Below are 17,950 nucleotides of genomic sequence, written 5' to 3'. Positions count from 1 at the left end.
TTGACCCGTCATGTGCTCTCTGTTGTCGGCTGAGCACGAGGCCCGAGTTCCTCGGGTCATGTTTAACGTCTCATGCTTGGTTAGCTACAGGGGGTGTGTAACGGGTCAGTACACAGGGCACGTAAGACCGATAGGCCGGCCTGCCCTCTCTGCCACAGGCCCACCTCATCTGTAAAGTGATCTCCCTCTCTCTCGTACGTAGAGGAACCCGGCAGTCTTATTCTACTTACTTGATTGGCAACTATCTGTTAACTCCTTTTGGGGAGTTCCTACCACTGGCAAACAGAGGAGGAGGGCCTGTGCCTATAAGCTGGGGTATATGCTGCTGAGTTGCACCCCAGAGTCTTTCAGATGCGGGACTTTTCTCTCAGGGACTCCTTCTTCTGGCACCCACTATCAACAGCTAGAAACCAATAGACATCCTCTGGCAACACAAGTCCTAGCCGGAGGGTCCTTTCCTCTGGGATCTCAGCTTTCCTCTGGGAGGTCATCTGGAACCCAGGGGGATCAGATTCTTGGGAACCCTCTTATCCCCGAGAGTTGTTTTAATTAATATCAGTGATCATAGGGACACTGAGCACCGCACAGATTTCCTACACCAGCAAGCACAGGCCAGCCAACGGGCCCAAGTCAGTAGAAAAGAGCTCTCCGAGTCAGCAGGATGGTCAGTGACCAGATCTAGGACTTACCCTACCAGCCCCACCCTGACTGCCCACCTCCTCCCTATAGATCATCCTCTGTGGTCAAAGGGCAAACTCAACAGTCACCTGAAACTTTGTACAGACCATCTAATTTACCTGGATACAGGTACCTGTGGTTGTCAGGGCTACCTATCTCAGCACAGCTACCTACCACCTGTCCCAAGTGTCTATGACCACAGGCCTAACACCACACCCTTGTAACACAAGGGTAAAATGGTCCCCCCAGAATGTACTCGTAGAGATGACAGGTGTATATGACCACAACTGTATATGACCAATAGGAAGCTATGACCACAAAGTCAGTGACAACCTACACATAGAGGGACAGGGCAAGTACCCTCTGGTTCGCCAGGTCCCCCTGAAAAGGACAGAAGTCCCGTTCCTAGAACATTCTAAACCTGGACTCTGATGTGCTTGAAGGGACTGGAACAGCATTTAATGTGAAGGAGCCTGGTTCCTTATCCCTGGTTGAGAAGCAGAGAGACAAATGGGTGAGGCCAGTGGAAAGGGGCAAGGCCACAGGCACAGTCCCTGTGAGGAAAGGCCTTGGTTACCACTGGCACGCATGTACAGCCATGCTGACTTTCAGCAGGCCATCAGGACAGTGTTCTACACGCTCAGAACAGGGCTCACAGGAAACCCAAAGCCACAGATCAGAGTTTTCCACACTCAGACCAGAAGCCACCAGCATGCAAGCCAGAAGGACAGCTATGTGAGTGGCAGCTCCCAGGGTCCTCGTGCTTTTCTGCATCTGTAAGTTCTGTAGGATGAAAACCCACTGTGACAAGGAAGGAAGTGCCCGGGGAAGCTCTCTGGGCTTTGCTTGACCACACTCCTATGACTCAGAGGGTCTTGGATTCACCTCTGTCTCTCAGTGCCCCACAAACTACCCAAGTGGAAAGCAGGTGACCTCAACGGGCTCGGGGTCTGGTCTGGGTGGGAACCCACTTCAGTTCGTGGTAGCACTGGCTCTCTCAGCACTGGATTGATTGCATCCATCCGTCCGTCCTTCCTGAGGACAATGCCCGTACAACCGACTCCTCAGAAGGGCTATGGAGCCTATGAGAGGAGGCCTGGGGTGGCAGCGACCAAACTACGCACTCAGACAGAAGTCTCCCTACAGACTGGCGCTCTCTGAACACATTCTTTAGGCCCAGAATTACAAGTCAGTGTCCAGATGAAACAGAAAACATTGTCCTACCCACAAAAGCAGCATGTGCTAGTTCAAGAAGAGCAGCAAGAGGTACAATCAAGCAGCGATGACCAAGGGGTGTGAAGTTTCACACAGGTTTTCATTCTGGTGATGGCGTCAGCCCCACAGGACAGTGGTTACCACAGGACTGTGTCTGGATCGCTAGAACTTTCAGCTCAGAGCCCCAGCTGTGTAGACTGTCCCTAGACCTAATGGGTATACATGGGGGAGGGGGGTACACTGAGGCAAAGGCACAGAACAGTGTGTGTGTGTGTGTGTGTGTGTGTGTGTGTGTGTGTGTGTGTGCTCGAGAACATGCACGCCCATGAGTTCTGGGCTAGCTGCAAGCTGGTGTTGTGCAAGGTCAGCCCACATGGTGAATTTTTAAACTGCATTTTACAAGCAGCTGCAGGGAGACACGTGCGATGGAGCTTGAGCGTGCACAGCTGCCAGCACTAAACCCTGCAGTGCCATGACCACAGCGTGCAGGGAAAGACTGGCACCTACCCACCCTGAGCACGCCCACTGCAGAGGAGGGAACCTCTGGCCAGGGGCACTGACTTCTGCCAGAAGCTACAGAAGTTCGGTTCATTGGCCAGGAGGTGCAGAGAAGTAAAGGCTGGGCCCTCACAGTGGACCCCCATGACCCCCCACCTCTCCTCTTGGAAGCGCCTCCCAGTGTGTTGAGAGAAAAAGCTTACTTCATTTTTTAAGGTATTTATTTATTTATATTTATGTATTTATTTATTGAGACAGGGTTTCTCTGTGTAAAAGCCCTGCCTGTCCTGAAATTGGCTTTGTAGAGGCTGGCTTGGAACTTAGAGATCCGCCTGCCTCGGCTTCCCAAGTGCTGGGATTGAAGGTTGTGCCATCACTGCCCAGCTTAATATTTTTATTTTTATTTATGGTGTTTGTGCACATGAGTGTACGTGCTCTTGTATGCCAGAAGAGGTCGTCAGATCCCCCTGAGGAGAGTTACCCGCAGCTGCTTGCTGCTGACACAGGGGCTAGGAAGGAATCAAACTTGGGTCTTCTGTTACACAGTGTGAACTCTTAACTACTGAGCCATCTCTCTAGCCCCAGGAAGAGGCTTTTTAACAAGCCTCAGCTAAGGCAGAATCCACCAGTCCCTGGGGACCTAGAGCTCTTAGGCCACAGCCCAGGTGGGCCCTAAACTTGAAAAACCGGATCAGCTTGGGAAAGAAGGCCCAGTGTGCCAGAGCAAACAGTGAGTAAGGGAAGGTAAGTCTTTACAGACAGCTGCTACCTGATGACCCTCTCCAGGGAGTGGAGTATCAACAGGGGTGACTGGCAGTAGGAGGCCCATCCCAGGAAGCTGGCATGAGAGATCTTGGAGGGACGGAAGCCCCAGGCACACCAGGGCAGTGAGTCAGCCTTAGCCGTTAACTCAGGAGGGTGAGGATGGGGCTGGGAATAGGAGAGTTCCAGGCCCCAAAATATTTGGGTAAACTTAGGAAGTAAGAGAGAGACCCTCCCCTGCAAAGTACACGTGGGTCCCAGAGACAATATGTGACATTTGAACCAAAAGTATAAAAACACAGGCAGCCATAGCAGAAGACCACGCCCTCCTCAACTTCTACCAACTAACAGTGAGTCAAGTCGCTGAAAGGTCAGCCACCAGTGAGTCACACTGCATGTCACCCTAACGTCTCAGTTTTAAACATTTCTGGTGCTGTAGGTAACCTGGCTTCACGTTTGGAGGGCTAGTGTGCAATTTGGTCCACGTGGAAATGTTTCCCTTCTTGGGGGAGGGATGCAGAGACTTGGGTACATTTATAATGCCTATCTGTGCTGCAGTAGAGGCTAGGGCACCTCCCCCTTTTCCTTTCCTTTTTTTTCTTTTGTTTTGTTTTGTTTGTTCCTCTGAGATAAAATCTCATGTATTTCAGGCTGGCCTCAGGGTCAAACTCATTACATAGCTTTTGAGAGCCTCGAACTCCTGATCCTCCAGCTTCTGCCTTCTGAGTACTGGGATCACAGGTGTGCACCACCACATCCAGCAGACTCCCTTTCCATGGACAAGTAATATTTATGGCTGGAGAGAACATGTACCTAGGCTGCTTGCCTGTTTTCTCTTGCTGGCAAGTCTATTCCCTCACTGACATCTTTGGTTGTTCTGGTGTGTACTGCAGACCAGCCGAAACATCCAGCTTTGCTGACTATATGCTTTCTGCTACTCTAATCCCCAACTCCTAGCACCAATTTCTGTCCTACTTAGGGTTACTATTGCTGCAATGCCCCAAAGCAGTATTTTCTGGGTTTATTTGGCTTACACTTCTATAACACTGAAGGAAGTCTAGTCCTGAGGTCAGTATCAAGTTAGGACAGAAACAAAAACAGGCAGGAACCTGGAGGCAGGAGTTGATGCAGAGGCCATGGAGGGATGCTGCTTTTTGATTTGTTCTTCATGGCTTGCTCAGCCTGCTTTCTTATAAATCCCTGGACCACCAGCCCAGGGATGGCATCACCCACAATGGGCTGGGCCCTTCTCCCTCATCAATCCTTAATTTTAAAAATGCTCCACAGGCTTGCCTATGGCATTTTCTCAGTTGAGTTCTCTCTTCTCAGATGACTATAACTTGTGTTGAGTTCACATAAAACCATCCAGGACAACTGCTTGAGTTGTAGTGGCACAGCAAATGCACATAAGCTGTTACTGTTTTCAGAACCACTGGAAAGAAGAGAGTTGAGGAAGCAGCCCATGCAGAGGCAGATCTCCGTTTCTCCATCCAAACTCCGGTACTTACAACCATCCCAGTGTCATGTGAGAGGCCTGTGTGGATGTTCAGAAAAGCCATGGAGGCTGGGAATGGGACACCAGGGGGGATGGGAGGGAAGTGCAGCCATGGAGAAGGGGCAGGGCATGGGTTGTGGGGATGCCTGTGGCCGACAGTGGCAGTGGCCTCAAGCAGCAGCTGTGGGACCCGCCTTGCTTCTCCTCCCTGTCTTAAACCCAGCCTAGGTGCAGACCTCGCCTTCCACTTGAACTTGGCAAGCACCAGGAAGTCTCCTGGGACACAGAGTGTGGCAGTGGGGACTCAACCGTACCATTGGCTACAGCTGTGGGTGAATCCTGGGCAGGCTGGTTCTACAGCCACTCCCAGGGACTGACAGAGACAGTATTGGGTCAATGTGGTGGGAGGTTGCCTGGGGGATCAAAAGTGGGATGCCATGGCTTTGTTGCTTCTTCTTTGTGTCTGAGGGAAGACAGGGCACACTCTCTTCCCACCCCACCCTCGTCGATGGGAAAGTTGCAAATACAGTTGGGTTTCAGACCCAGGCAAGCAGCTGAGGTACAGATTTAATATACTAAAGTGGGCCTGGTCTCCAGGTTCTCCCAGCATCCTCAGCCCCTGCCTATAACAGGGCATGGCTGGCATGTCCCACCCTCTGTGCTGAACTTTCAAACCCAGGAGCTGGGCTTCCTCTCACCTCCTGTTTCCTCACTATATAGTCCAGACATTTTGTCTCCCCCTTCCCCACCTCTGTGTGTGTGTGTACACTTTCTCTTCTCTTTTTTCCCGTTTCCCCCTCTATGGTGACGTCACTGACCCCCCTCCTGTGTGGTTGGTGAACTTGGCAGAGAGCTGCCTCCAATAAGACCTGCCTTCATACTTGAATTTGGCTTGAACTGGCTCATTTCATCAGTGGAGATGGCCTATCAGGTGCAGTGACGGTGTCAGCCTTCACCACAGTTCTGACTGCCCATGCTGGTCCTCCTGCTCACCCTCTTCTGAATGTTAAACGTGTGCACATCTTTTTTCTGAGGTGTTGCTGATTGACACTATGACCCTGCCTCTAGCCCAGCGTTTCCCTTTGGTGTCCTAGGAGCAGGAACTTCGTGCCACATTGCGACAACTCTATGCTCAGTAGGCTTGCCACCAGTCTGCTCTTCACCCCCAGAGCACAGAAATGGCCACTCTGTGGCCCAGGGCCTCACGGAGGCTCACACTGCTCTTGCTGGGCACACCTTCCATCTTCTTCCTTGGTAAGCCAGCACTCCATATACTTGACCTCTGAAGCACGTGGGGTGGTGGGGAACAGTTCAACTTCCAGCACACCAGGGCCTTACCTCTCTGTAATTGAGGAGTGGCCCCCTAAATTGTATTTTTCATAACAGCTGCGCCTTAAATCACTCAGTCTTGGGCCAGTTAAACAGCTCAGCAGGTAAAGGTGCTGCCACCAAGCCTGACAAACTAAGTTTTGTTCTATACCGGATGGTACAAGGAAATACAACTCTGGCAAGTTGTCCTCTGACACCACCCCCTCACCACCATAAGCACAAATACAAACAGAAATGAAATAAAATAATTAAAACGTCCAGTCTTACCCCCTCCGCCCCAGACACGACGGTGTTTTTACAAATGACAAGATGCTGAAGGGAAGAGAGAACCTGAGAGACTGTGAGGGTGGCAGAAAACGGGGTGTAGACGTGGCCTGGGCTCAGCGCACTGAGCAGCCACCTGCAGATGTGTAGAGTCAGGGGAGACCAGACTCTACCCAGGGCCCCTGACCCTACATGGAGAGGGAATGACATTTTCATAGATCTGAGCTTAAAAAGGAAACGTGTGGCCAGTAAGATGGCTCCATGGGTAAAAACATTTGCTACTAAGCCTAGTGACCTAAGTTTAATCCCCAGGACCCACATAGTGGGGAAAGAGAATTAAGTCCTGGAAGCTGTCTTTCGACCTCCATAAAGTGCTGTGGAACATGCGTGTGAATGCAAAACACGCATACATAACAAACTCAAGTAAAAAGCTAACTGCTGCCAGCACAGTGCAGCCCTGTGAAGAATCCTGGGCCCAGGCTGACTCCAGCGTAGAGCAGCGGAGGGGATACGTGCTGAGCAGGCACCTCACTGAGCGGCTGGACTACAGGCCTGGCACACTGTGGGTGCATCCCACTCTGCAGCATGACAGTCGGGACTCACTTGTGCCACGGGCCTGGGCCACCGGCTAGGCAGGCCTGTCAGACACCTGCATCTAGAAGGTATTCAGGTGATCAAAGTTCAAAACTTGCTCTCCTCAAGAAACCGGAAGAAGCAGAGGCACCAGGACCAGGAGAAGACACAGGAGTCAGTTTCCACCCGGGGCTTACAGCAGCGTCAAAGAGTGAGTCAGGTGTGGAAGAGACATCTGACACTACACAGGGGATGATCCTACAAGGGTCCTTCTGAGGCCGCTGTCCCCCAAGCTGACTATCTCTCCCAGGAATAGAGACCTTGGTCCACTCCCTAGCTGCTGGCTGAAACTGTCCCCATGCAGAAACGGGTGGTCTGTAGGAAAGGGCTAGAGGTCCTGACAGACAGCAGGCGTCCAGACAGTGCCTGGTTGCCAGAGTCATTAGGACTAGGTCTCCCAGCTCTGGAAAGGGTCTGGTGAGGCAAGTTCAGCTTGCTGAGCAAGGGCTGAGTGCTGCTTGTCTCCATTACTATAAGCTCAGCAGCTCCTGCTGAGGGCTGCTTCTTGGATAGCCTCCCCCAGCCCCCTGTTCTGAGCAGCAAGGGTGAGTGAATCATGAAAAACAAAAGAGAAAAGAGCCCCCAGGGTCTCTGAGTAGCAGGTCCCTGGTACCCTCCTCCCAGAGACAGAAGGAGTACTACCCTCTCAGATTCCTTCGTCAGGTGCCAGATGGGTGTGGTGGCAAACCTACAGGGGTCTCAGACAGACCCCATGTCATGCTCATGCAACCAAAGATCAGTGCGTAGTCCTGCGTCTCAGTGGGTTCCCCGGGCACTCTATATCTCACGGAAGAGCCATCTGGCAGGAGTAAGGATCCGGGAGAACTAAGTTTGCTTTATACCATCAGGAATTCTGCTCCTGGACCCTCCAGAATAAAAACAGCAGATGTGCGAATCAGTCAAACCAGCGCAGACTCAGAACACTGGATCCAGTGGCCACAGGGCCCCATGCAAGCCCCAACCTTAACCAGCATCTGAAGACCATTCCAGAAGGAAAGGCACATTAATAAGCACAGCTGTAATGCTAGAGAGTGTGTACTATGCTGGAAGGACAGGCCTCCCTCAGACCATAGAGTGGCTTTATTACAGTCTTAAAGGATGGCAGACAGGGGACTGGTTCTCTGTAGCCAGCAGCCCAGGTGGAGTTTTGCAGGGCCTGGAGAGGAGGCACCTGCATCCTTCTGGAGATTTGAGCTGCTATAACCTCCTAGAGGTCAGTTTGTCCCCAGAACATGGTAGGGAACCTGGCAGTAGGACCCCTGTGCTATGGAGTGTCATCAGTGGGTACTGGGGCACCACAGTGCTCGACCACTGAGCACCCCAGTCATTCTGGGAGGAGCCGGAACTGTCATCCTCTCTGCAGTAGCGGAGGGGCTCTATGCCAAGGGGTCAGCTGCTCACACTTGGCTGTAAAGCACACATTACCTTCCAGAGCCTTCTGAAGCAAATATCCATAATGCTCAATTATTCTGGTGGCTTCTAGAGCGGAAAGGCACCTCTGAGGGCTAATTAGCATACGCCTGAACAAGGCCCGAATATAGAGCTCTCATTAGGTGAAGACAGACAGCTGAGGGGGCTGCCAGGGCACCGTGCTGTTAAAACCACCGGGAGGCAAGAGGGGCGGACAGGAGGTGAGACAGTCAAACCCTCCCTCCCCCGCCCCCTCCACCGGACAGTTACCAATCCTGCCTTCTCTTGGTTACTCCCTACACACTGGCTCCTCAGACGCTCCTCTCCCACCTATGGAAAAGCCAGAGTGGAATGCGGCCAAGGGGTGACCAGGAGAAAATCAATGACTGTGTTGCCATGGTGACAGCAGTAGACAGCAGAGCTTCTAGTCATGTTGTTCTGAAACAGAACAAGTCCAAAGAGCCACCTCAATGCTGATGTTGTGTCAACAATCAAACCATGGATACTAGGGACTCTGAGAAAAGTAGGGAGAGGTAGGGCCAAGTTCAGGCTTGCATCCAATGTCACCATTGTCCTGAGTCACTGCCACTATTTACATTTTGCCTGCTCAGGTCCCTGGACCAGTGTCATCCAGGGGTCTGTCTGCTCCCATCTGAGGATTTTCAGGCACCTAGTTAGTCGTGGACCACATGTCTTCGAGTCACGGTACAGAGTAGCCATGAGGCAGCCACTGCACAGGTCCCACTGTGGCAAAGAGACAAAGATGCTGGGACAAGACCTAATGCTCTCCTTACACAGGTGAGCAGTCAGAACCTTATAAGGCACAGCTCCCTCTCGGGGCCCCTCCCTGCCCTTGTCCACTAGAGATCATCTCGGTGAGACATCCTAGTCCTCGGTCCTGTCTGACTTCTCTTCTACCCGATGTCTGTAAGGAAATTCAGGTCTGACCAGAGACCAGAGAAGGAAGTAGTTGTGTCCCCAATCCCATCCATGGAGACTAAGCTCCTTTGGTAGAAGAGGACAAGCTCCTGACCACAGTGGACAGACAGAGCCCACTATATTCTTTCTGGGTAAAACTACCCCTTAAAACCAGCTCATCCAAGGGAACGAGCAGACCTCGAAGACTGGTTAGCAATGTTGCTTTGTCAGTCTCGTATGGCATCATCTCCGAGTCCCGAGCAAGCGCCCCAGCACTGAGGAACAAAGATGGACTCAATAGTATCCAGGAATACACTGGCCACTGGCCAGGCTTGGGATGGTGTGAGGAAGTTCCCTTCACAGGGTAGGAAGCCCAAGAGGAACAGGCACTGGGCCACCAGCGCACATGCTCGGCAGCACAAAGACCTCACAGCTTCTGTGTCCTGTGCGGAAGAACAACAGAGGTGGAAGATGTGACAAAAGTTCCAGTAGACACACTGGGGGTGAAAGGCAGATGGGAAGCTCAGAACCTTCCTGAGGGCTGCTGTCCCACAGACCAGCACCTGTATGATGACTGGGCTCCAGTCTGCCTTTCATCTCTCCAGCATTCACTGTCCTCTGACACTTCAGAGACGCGTCTAGCATTCCTAGACATTGTGTGGATGTGGTACTGTCTATGGCATACTCACTTCAGCTTGTAGTCTATCTAGGACATGACTGAGCCCATTCTCCAGCAATGCACTGTTTTCATGAGACCCCAGATCAGGGATAAAATGCTTTCAATGTGTAACTTATACCAAGGACAACGTAACACGAGCCCACAGAGCTATTAAAAGATTTCAGTTATTAAAAGGTTAGGACCTGCTACTGCTAGTTAAAATTTGTGTTTGGATTTATTTCATGTACACACAAGTGTTTTTGTCTGCATGTGTGTATGTGTACCACACGCAGGCCCACAGCTGGCTGTGAGCTGATACGGATGCTAGAAGCTGACCCCAGGTTAACTGCTGAGCCATCTCTCCGGCCCTCTTTTAGTTTTTTGATAGAGAATTCCATGTAACCTTGGGCTAGACAGAGTTCGGGCTTCCCCAGTACTGGGGTCACAGGTATGAGGCGAATGCCAAACCCGCTGCTTCCTCCTCCCCTTTAGGACTGTTGTTCATTTCTGTGACTGTTTTTAAAACTACTTTAAATTAAGTCTCAGAAACAAGTGATTTTTAGGGGTCCCTGGTTTGAGGCCACCTCACTTCCCTCCTATATACGTGCCAAATGCACATGGTCTAACGGAAGCTGCTCTTTAGGAGACTGGGCTACACAGACTGCTTTCATCTCAGACTGGACTCTTGACCAGTCTTGCTACTGGCCAAGAGCCCTGTACTGTTTCCCACCTAGGGCTACTGGAAGACCCCTGGCCCTCTGTTACCTGCCCATGTTTCTGACCGCACCCAGTAGCTCATCGCTCATTACAAAAGTCTGTTGGAAAGCCTGGGTCCCCATTCTCTCAGCTGCTGTGGTCTGAATGCAGGTGCCTGGCGTGTGTGCCCACGCCCCTCACGACCATTGCCTTGGGAAAGTCCAGGGAAGGAGAGAGACCTGTCCACAGAAGCTGCTGGCCACACCTGGAGTGCCCCATGCCAACTGCTGACTGAAACGTGAGCAGCTGGTGCTGCCACACAGGTAAATAGACTTTGACTTGGGGGCGCATGGCCGACCACAGATCTGTGAGGCTCCTGGGGGCTCCCAGAGCTGTCCTGGCTCCAGGGAGGTCCAGTTCTTATGACTTGGTTTTTATGCTCAGTGGCATCTCTGTGGGCCTTTGGGACACTGAAAGGGACCATGGTCTGAAAGAGCCAATGAACACCTCCGTCTGCTGCAACCCTGGGACTCGGGCAGAGCCAGGTCACCCCCTGTCCTCACAGGGCCCAGGTTGAGCTCTAAGCCTAACATACTTTAGCCAGGTGATTGCTGCTCCTTCACTGCCAAGAGACAGCTCGGAGGCACCAGTTGGGAGGAGGCCCTGCGGTCACCAGCCCTGTCTCTGTTGTCCTTATTAATATTCCCACCGCAGAACAGACCTGGGGCTGAAGAACACGGACACCTGCTGCGTCTTCTCTGGCTGTCAGGCTGCTGCCCAGGTTTCAGCAAATCCAATTCAGACTGCTATTAATCTCTCCAGACAGAGCCTCAGTGAGGCCCCACAGAGCTCTCAGCAGGTGGCCGGGGCTGCCACACAAGAGACCTGGCCACCTGAGCCCACCCTGCTGGCAGCCCTAGAGCCTCAGCTGAGTCTAGCCTGGCAACTGCCCAGTGCCTTCCACAGTGTACTTTTAGAGTAAAGCATGGGACCCTGGCAGGAATCTAAGGGACCCCTGCAATCCTCACTTCTTACTGTGGAGATGGGAGGGAGAACTACGGGAGCTTTAGTGCCTTTAGCTAGAAGGGGAGCCTCATCCATGCCCGGCATTGCCAGGCCCTGATCCTTTATTGTCCCTACCCTGGGCAAGCAGCTAGGCCAGTCGGGCTCCTCAGTAATGTGCAATGGACACAGCTCCCTCCCTCTGAGTGGGTTTCATTAAGGCCTCCAGACAGTGCCATCAGCATTTAGCAGTCTCTAAGATGGATCCTGTGTGGTTGTCCATCTGACAACCGGAGACACATTCAAATAGTTGGTGTCATGTTCCCAAAAGAGAGGCTGGGGTCACAGTCTCTGCTCTGAAGTGGTCAGTGAACATACTCAAACTCCCTGACCAGGTGTGGATGGGCTCTGCCTGACCTAAGAGAAGAACATGGCTAGATCACCTTACAGCCTCATCAGAAATACCAGAGCCTAACTAGCTGGCACCTTCAAAACTACCTAGGCCAACAGGTGCCACTGGGGTTAAAAATCTACAGTCCCTATGTCCCAGAGACCTGGATGCCTGGGGCCATCCAATGCGACTGGCTGAGTGAGCCTGACGCTGGCTGGACAGCAGCTGACGCTGTAGCTCCTCAAGTCCTAGACCACTCGAAAAACTCCTCACTTCAGGCAGGACACGACCGGGTCACACCTTGCTTGGAGACTCAATGGCTGAAGCCAGGCTGACTTTGAGGCAGGGCTGCAGTTGCCTGTCTATGAGCATCCCTACTTGCAGGCTGTGACCAGCACCCAGCATCTGCTCATTCCCCTTGGAGCCCAGTGAGGCTTAGCAGACAGCAGAGTCCCAGCTGAGGCCTGGGGCTCTCAGCAAGCACACACAAGTCCCTGTGATCGCAAACAAGTGTGCTGCAGGCCCAGGCAGGTACAAAGCAGCCCTTTAAAGGAAAGAGCACTGAAGAAGCCTCCAGAGACAGGCACAGTCAGCCAGCGGACAGCCCTGACTGCAGCAAACACGAAACACATCCATGCTGAGGCCTTGGAACACGGACTGCTTCAGTGGATCCTGACCACAGGAAGGGGATGAGAGTCCTGCTCAGTCAGGGTTCACCTTGTTCACTGTGGTGGTTCTTTAACAGATCTCAAGTCCACAAGATGATCAAGGACAGGCCAAGGGCAGTTAACTGACCCCTGCTGACAGGACACCCAAACACCTGCCCACCTGCTCAGGTGTGCACATCCTACCATGAACATCCGAACTCTCGTCTCCTCCCTGTCTCAGATTTAGCCCAGTTCTACACACCCAGCCATCTTGGACCGAAGAGGTGCAGGTGGCTGTCCAACAGGTTGGTGTATAGCCTGCTGAGGGAGTTCAGGATGGACAGTCCAGCTGCTGCTGAGGCAGACTGGACAGGTCTTCCACTGACAAGTGTGAGCGCTACATCCATGGTGGGCACCCGTGGCTTACATCCTGCTCCGTGTCCTCCACGCTAACCAGCAGTTATGGAGCAGAGACATAGATGCTCACATCTCCACAAATCCCAGATGTCAGTCAAAGGTAAGAGAGTAAGAGCCTCTGCGGGGTTCGGTCGATGCACACAGCGGAGCTTCTGTCTCTGAGCTCCATCTGTTCGGCATCAGGCCACACTACACAGGGCTCCTTGACAATGGGAACAGTGCACGTCTCTACAAATTCATAAATGGCCTGGAGCTCATGCCTCGCTGGATATCCACGTCATTCTAGTTAGCTCCAGTTACAGCTGCTGCCAGCTGTTTCTGGCACTGGGGAATACTCTGACAGAGACAGGGGCAGGGTATCCAAAGACGGAAGACAACCACGGGCAAACAAGTGGCTAGGGCCCCAGACATGCTGTGTGAAGACATAGCTCAGAGCTGCCCTCTGTCCCTGACTAAGCAGCCTGCTATATCAAAGTAAAGCTCTGACAGGCTGCAGACTTTCTCAAGGCAGGAAAAAAAAACAAAAACCACCCCAAGTGGAGATGAGAAGATGGTCCCTGCGTGAGCCTGCGGGCTCGAGGCCCTTCCCTGGCTGTGAGGCCAGAGTCTGTAGTACAGAAAGACTGAAGATCAAAGACTGGCACTGCCCGTTCACTAACTGGTGACTCCCAGGGCGTTCACTGTCCAGCACCAGGGAAGTACTCTCTGCAGAGACGGAGATGGGGTGAAGGGCGGCTGCTGCTTGTCACCTGTGCTCGTGCACAGGGTCCTACACAACCCTGACGGTGTTCTCTGCCCTGTGACCAGAGCAGGAGCCATGGGCAGCTTTCCTTGCTATTGCCCAATGTGGAAAAGCACTGGGAGGGGGAGGGCATAGGGCAGAAAAAGAAGGGAGGAAGGAATTAGCAAGGTTAGGTCTCCTGTATGCTTGAAAACCAAACCCCTCCCCTGTGCAGCCAGGGCCCTAAACCAGAAAGTCCAGGAAAGAGGGCTATGGTAAAAGGGTGGGCTTATAAGCTCTTCTCTGCTGGCTGTCACAATCTGATGACCACTGAAGACAGGTGTGATGCTACATGCCTATGTCCTAGCTACTTCACAGGTTGAACAGGATGAAGGTCTTGTGACCAGAAGTCCAAGACCAGCCTAGACAACACAGCATAACCTTGTCTCAAAAAAGAAAGAACAACCCCTGAAAACAACGGATTAGGAAGCAATAGAGGCTGATCTAGATAGAGTCTCCACCCTGGGGCAGACCTGAGGTTTCTTCACCCTGGTTGTGTGTGGGTGGGTGGGGGGCACATTCCCTCAGGGCTCTGCGGTTCCTCAATGGGAACCTTACAAATCTAGACCAGCTTGTCTTGGACACGCTGACTAAGTATCAAGTGGTCAGTAATGAGTAAAGTTACAGACAGGAGGAGGAGAAAACCAAATAGTATTAAAAGTAGACTACAAATAAGGCTAACTGGTACAGAGAAGGTCATCTCCTGATGATGGGGCTTTCCAGACACAACATTTAACATGTATGCACTTGATAGCACAGTCTACAAACATGCAACAGACACAATCAGGAAGAGCTGCCACTCTGGGTACTAGGAAGCAAGCAAGCCCTGTTTCACAGCGGCTGCTGCCAAAGGCCACGGAGTCCCGGAGCATTTATCTCTAAAGAGCCTCAGCCTCACATCTCCTGTGCAACAGCCTGCTCACAACAGCCAAGCCCACTGGGAATAACTCAAGCGCAGCAAAGAGAAGACCAGAGAGTAGATGGTTAATTATGTGTCTATGGAGTACTTACTCTACAGCAGTGAAAAGGAATGTACCCACTGCTGGTAACGAGACAGAAGGACAGCAGGCCGCACCCATCAGCCTTCCTGCAGATGACACTTGTGGCACAAGGGTTATTCCACGGCCCTGGTTACCCAAAGCTCCGCTTCTCTCTTAGGCTCACCACCCTGCTCCGGACTACGAACATTTCTGCTCAGACGCGTCGGCTGCTCCTCTCCTCCACCCTGCCAAGTAGCTCCCTCATTCTTTTCGCCTAGGATCATGACCATGAAGATCAGAGACCACCCCTACCACGGAGGCTGCTGCCATACCCAGCCTCACCCCTGTTTGCAGCCCGGTAACTTCAGGGCACCCAGATGGCTCACAAGGAGTGAAGACCAAGAACCAGAATAAAATGAATATGGTACTAACATAACTCAGCAGTGCCACTCAGTGTTAAAGGTGACAGATGATGCCTTCAAACACTAACCAAGATCCTTCCTTTGTTCACCAGCCAAGCCAGCCTGAGACAGGAAAATATCAAACCACTTCCCATTTCCCTGCTTGGAACCTTAAAGGAGAAACAAGATTCCCCCCAAGAGAGTAACACAGGAACAGAGCAGACAGGCTGTGCAGAGGCCAGGGGCTCCACCTGGGAGGGACAGTGGGCTCTAAGAGGGAGGAAGAAGAAACAAATGGGTAGATGGACCCAGAGAATGAACAGAAATGATTCCAAGAGCAGTCAGTAGTTTGGGATCAAATCAATTATCATCAAACAATAATTACACGGGTTATAATGTTATAATTAGAATCATGACCTGAATCATAATAAAAATCAATAAGCTACCAAAATAAAGTCAACAATTCAATTCAAAATTAAAATCGAACTTCATCCTAAAAACACCACTAGGCCAAGCCTGTTAGTGCACTCCTGCAGAGCCAGCTCTTGCGAGGTGAGGCGTCTTCCATACAGAGTAAGTACATCCATACGTAGTAAAGTGGACGGGTAAGAGGTAAGATGCGTGACTCGGAGTTTATTTTTCAAGACAGAATTTCTCCCTGTAGCCCTGGCTTTACTGAAACTCACTGTATAGACCAGGCTGGCCTCAAACGCTCAGAGATCTGCCTGCCTCTGCCTGCCGAGTGCTGGGATTAAAGGTGCGCCACCATGCCTGGCTCTTCCGTTTACATTTTACAAAAGACAAATGACAACTAAGGACGGGAAAAGATGGTGAACAGCATTAATTTAAAAAAATGAAAATTTGGAAATAACCCTGACTAGGAGCAGCCCTGTCGGCCCTCACGGCTGAGGGTGTACTGAGCTGTACCATCTGACAGACCGTAGGACATGGCCTAAGAGTATGAAGAGGGACCAGGCAAGGGAGCCGCTGGGTGCAGTGGTGCATTTACACAAAGGGCTAATGAGTGCTGGGGCCGGGGTGGGGAGGCCGGACTGGAAGGAATGGGCAGGTCCGCCAGCACGCAGCCCCTCCACAGAGCACGCTCTAACATCTGCAGCTGATGCTCCATTCCCCACGAGGCAGTGAAGTCAAGCAATCTCAAAGGATTATGGGTTTCAGCTGGGAAGAGGACATTTATTACTACCATAAAACAAAACTATCAAAACTGTGTATTGATTTTAGCGAAGACTTTGATAGTTATATTGGGTGTGGTGAGAGCCTGGCATCAGAAAGCAAACTCCGTCCTGAGAACTGCTTAGCATAAAGTTAAAAAGAAGAGACAGCATGAACCTGCCTTTCAGACGCTTGGAAGCAAGCAGCACATGGAACGGAGCAGCTGACTGGAGGGAGACGTGGGCAGGGAGGGGGTGGGTAACAGGGCTGACTTATTTTTAAAGCAAAGCTTTAACGCAGGCTCCAAGCGTTTGCTCTAGCAGCTCCACTCCCGGGTATGCGCCCAGGAGAAAAGAAATGTGAGCCCACACCAACACTTCACACTCCTGCTCTCAGTGCTGCACCACTCACAGCAGTCAGAGCAGAAGCCACTCCAATGTCCGCCAGCAGATGAGCAGGCCAGGTGACACCTGCCCATAATAGCGACACTCGAAAGGAAAGTTGGAGCTAGATACAGAGAATAGAACAAACTTACAGTACATCAAGCACTGTGAATCATTCACTTTCAGTGGTGAAAAGTACCCTGTGAATCACACCCACAAACAAACCTCTGTGTCTCTGCCTGCAAGCCATGGCAGACAAGTCTGAGAGCTGGAATTATTATCATATGCATAAAGAAATTCAGTCCTACCCAGGGGTGGTGACACCTTAATCCCAGCACTGGGAAGGCACCAGCAGAAAACCCTGTCTTGGAGGGAGAAAAATCAGTTCCCCAGACCCAACAATATAACCCAGACTTCTTGTTAGTTCAGGAAAGCTCCTGGTCCCAAACCTCACTGCCTGGATCTCTTAAGGCATCTCAAGCTGTTTCCTCCTGAGCACATCTACCTGGTATCCTTGCTGGCCAGACAGGGACCACCTCCTGGAATGGTCCCCAAAGGGAGGCCTCTCTGGATAAGGCCAGATGTAGAAACTTGTCCTCTGTGCCCACTGCTAGAAGAAACCAAGTGGTTCTAGGCCAAATTTATTCTCTGTGTCCAAGGACAGCCTAAGAGCTGCAGATAAACAAAGGGTTGCCCCTCATAGCCAAACATCCCTGTGACAGAGAGGAGACCTCAACCACATCAGCACCCACAGGAAAACCAAGAAAACATGGATTCCATTAAAGCCCAGCTCGCAACATCACCTCACAGGAGCCAGTGAAAAACACAGGCTGCATAAGAGACCACTTGGGAAGTCTACGTTCCAGCACCCCTACGTCTCCTGCATTAGGAAGCTTGTGTGGGAGTGTGCCCCCCAGGGGTTCCACTTTTCACTTGTTTTCATGCCAGGAATGGCTCCCTAAGTTAGTGGCCAACTTTCCACACAGGCCCCTCGTATCTGCCACTTAAGTGTTCGTCCCATTGTCCTTAAATGTGGCTTTACCTGTGTCTGTTTGTGCCCAGCCACACTCTTCAAGGGAGACAGCCCACCAGCGTGAGCTCCAAGCGGTACCCTCAGGTTACATGGTACATTCTTCCTTCAATAGAGAGTGCCGTCACCAGCTCTGCCATTTTAAAAATACTTTTCTTATTTAACAGGTAAAACCTGGTCTTCAGTCCA

General features: G+C 51.7%; 1 protein-coding gene across 3 annotated transcripts in view; it reads right to left on the bottom strand.

The window, feature by feature from the left end:
- BAIAP2 (BAR/IMD domain containing adaptor protein 2) overlaps window positions 1-17,950 on the bottom strand; it is a 60,589-nt gene that overhangs the window by 26,763 nt on the left and 15,876 nt on the right. The gene's annotated exons all lie outside the window — the stretch shown is intronic.

The sequence above is a fragment of the Micromys minutus genome (genome assembly GCF_963924665.1).
Source record: "Micromys minutus genome assembly, chromosome: 10".
In the NCBI taxonomy this organism is placed as follows: Eukaryota; Metazoa; Chordata; class Mammalia; order Rodentia; family Muridae; genus Micromys; species Micromys minutus.
This window is presented reverse-complemented; position numbering and strand designations above follow the sequence as displayed.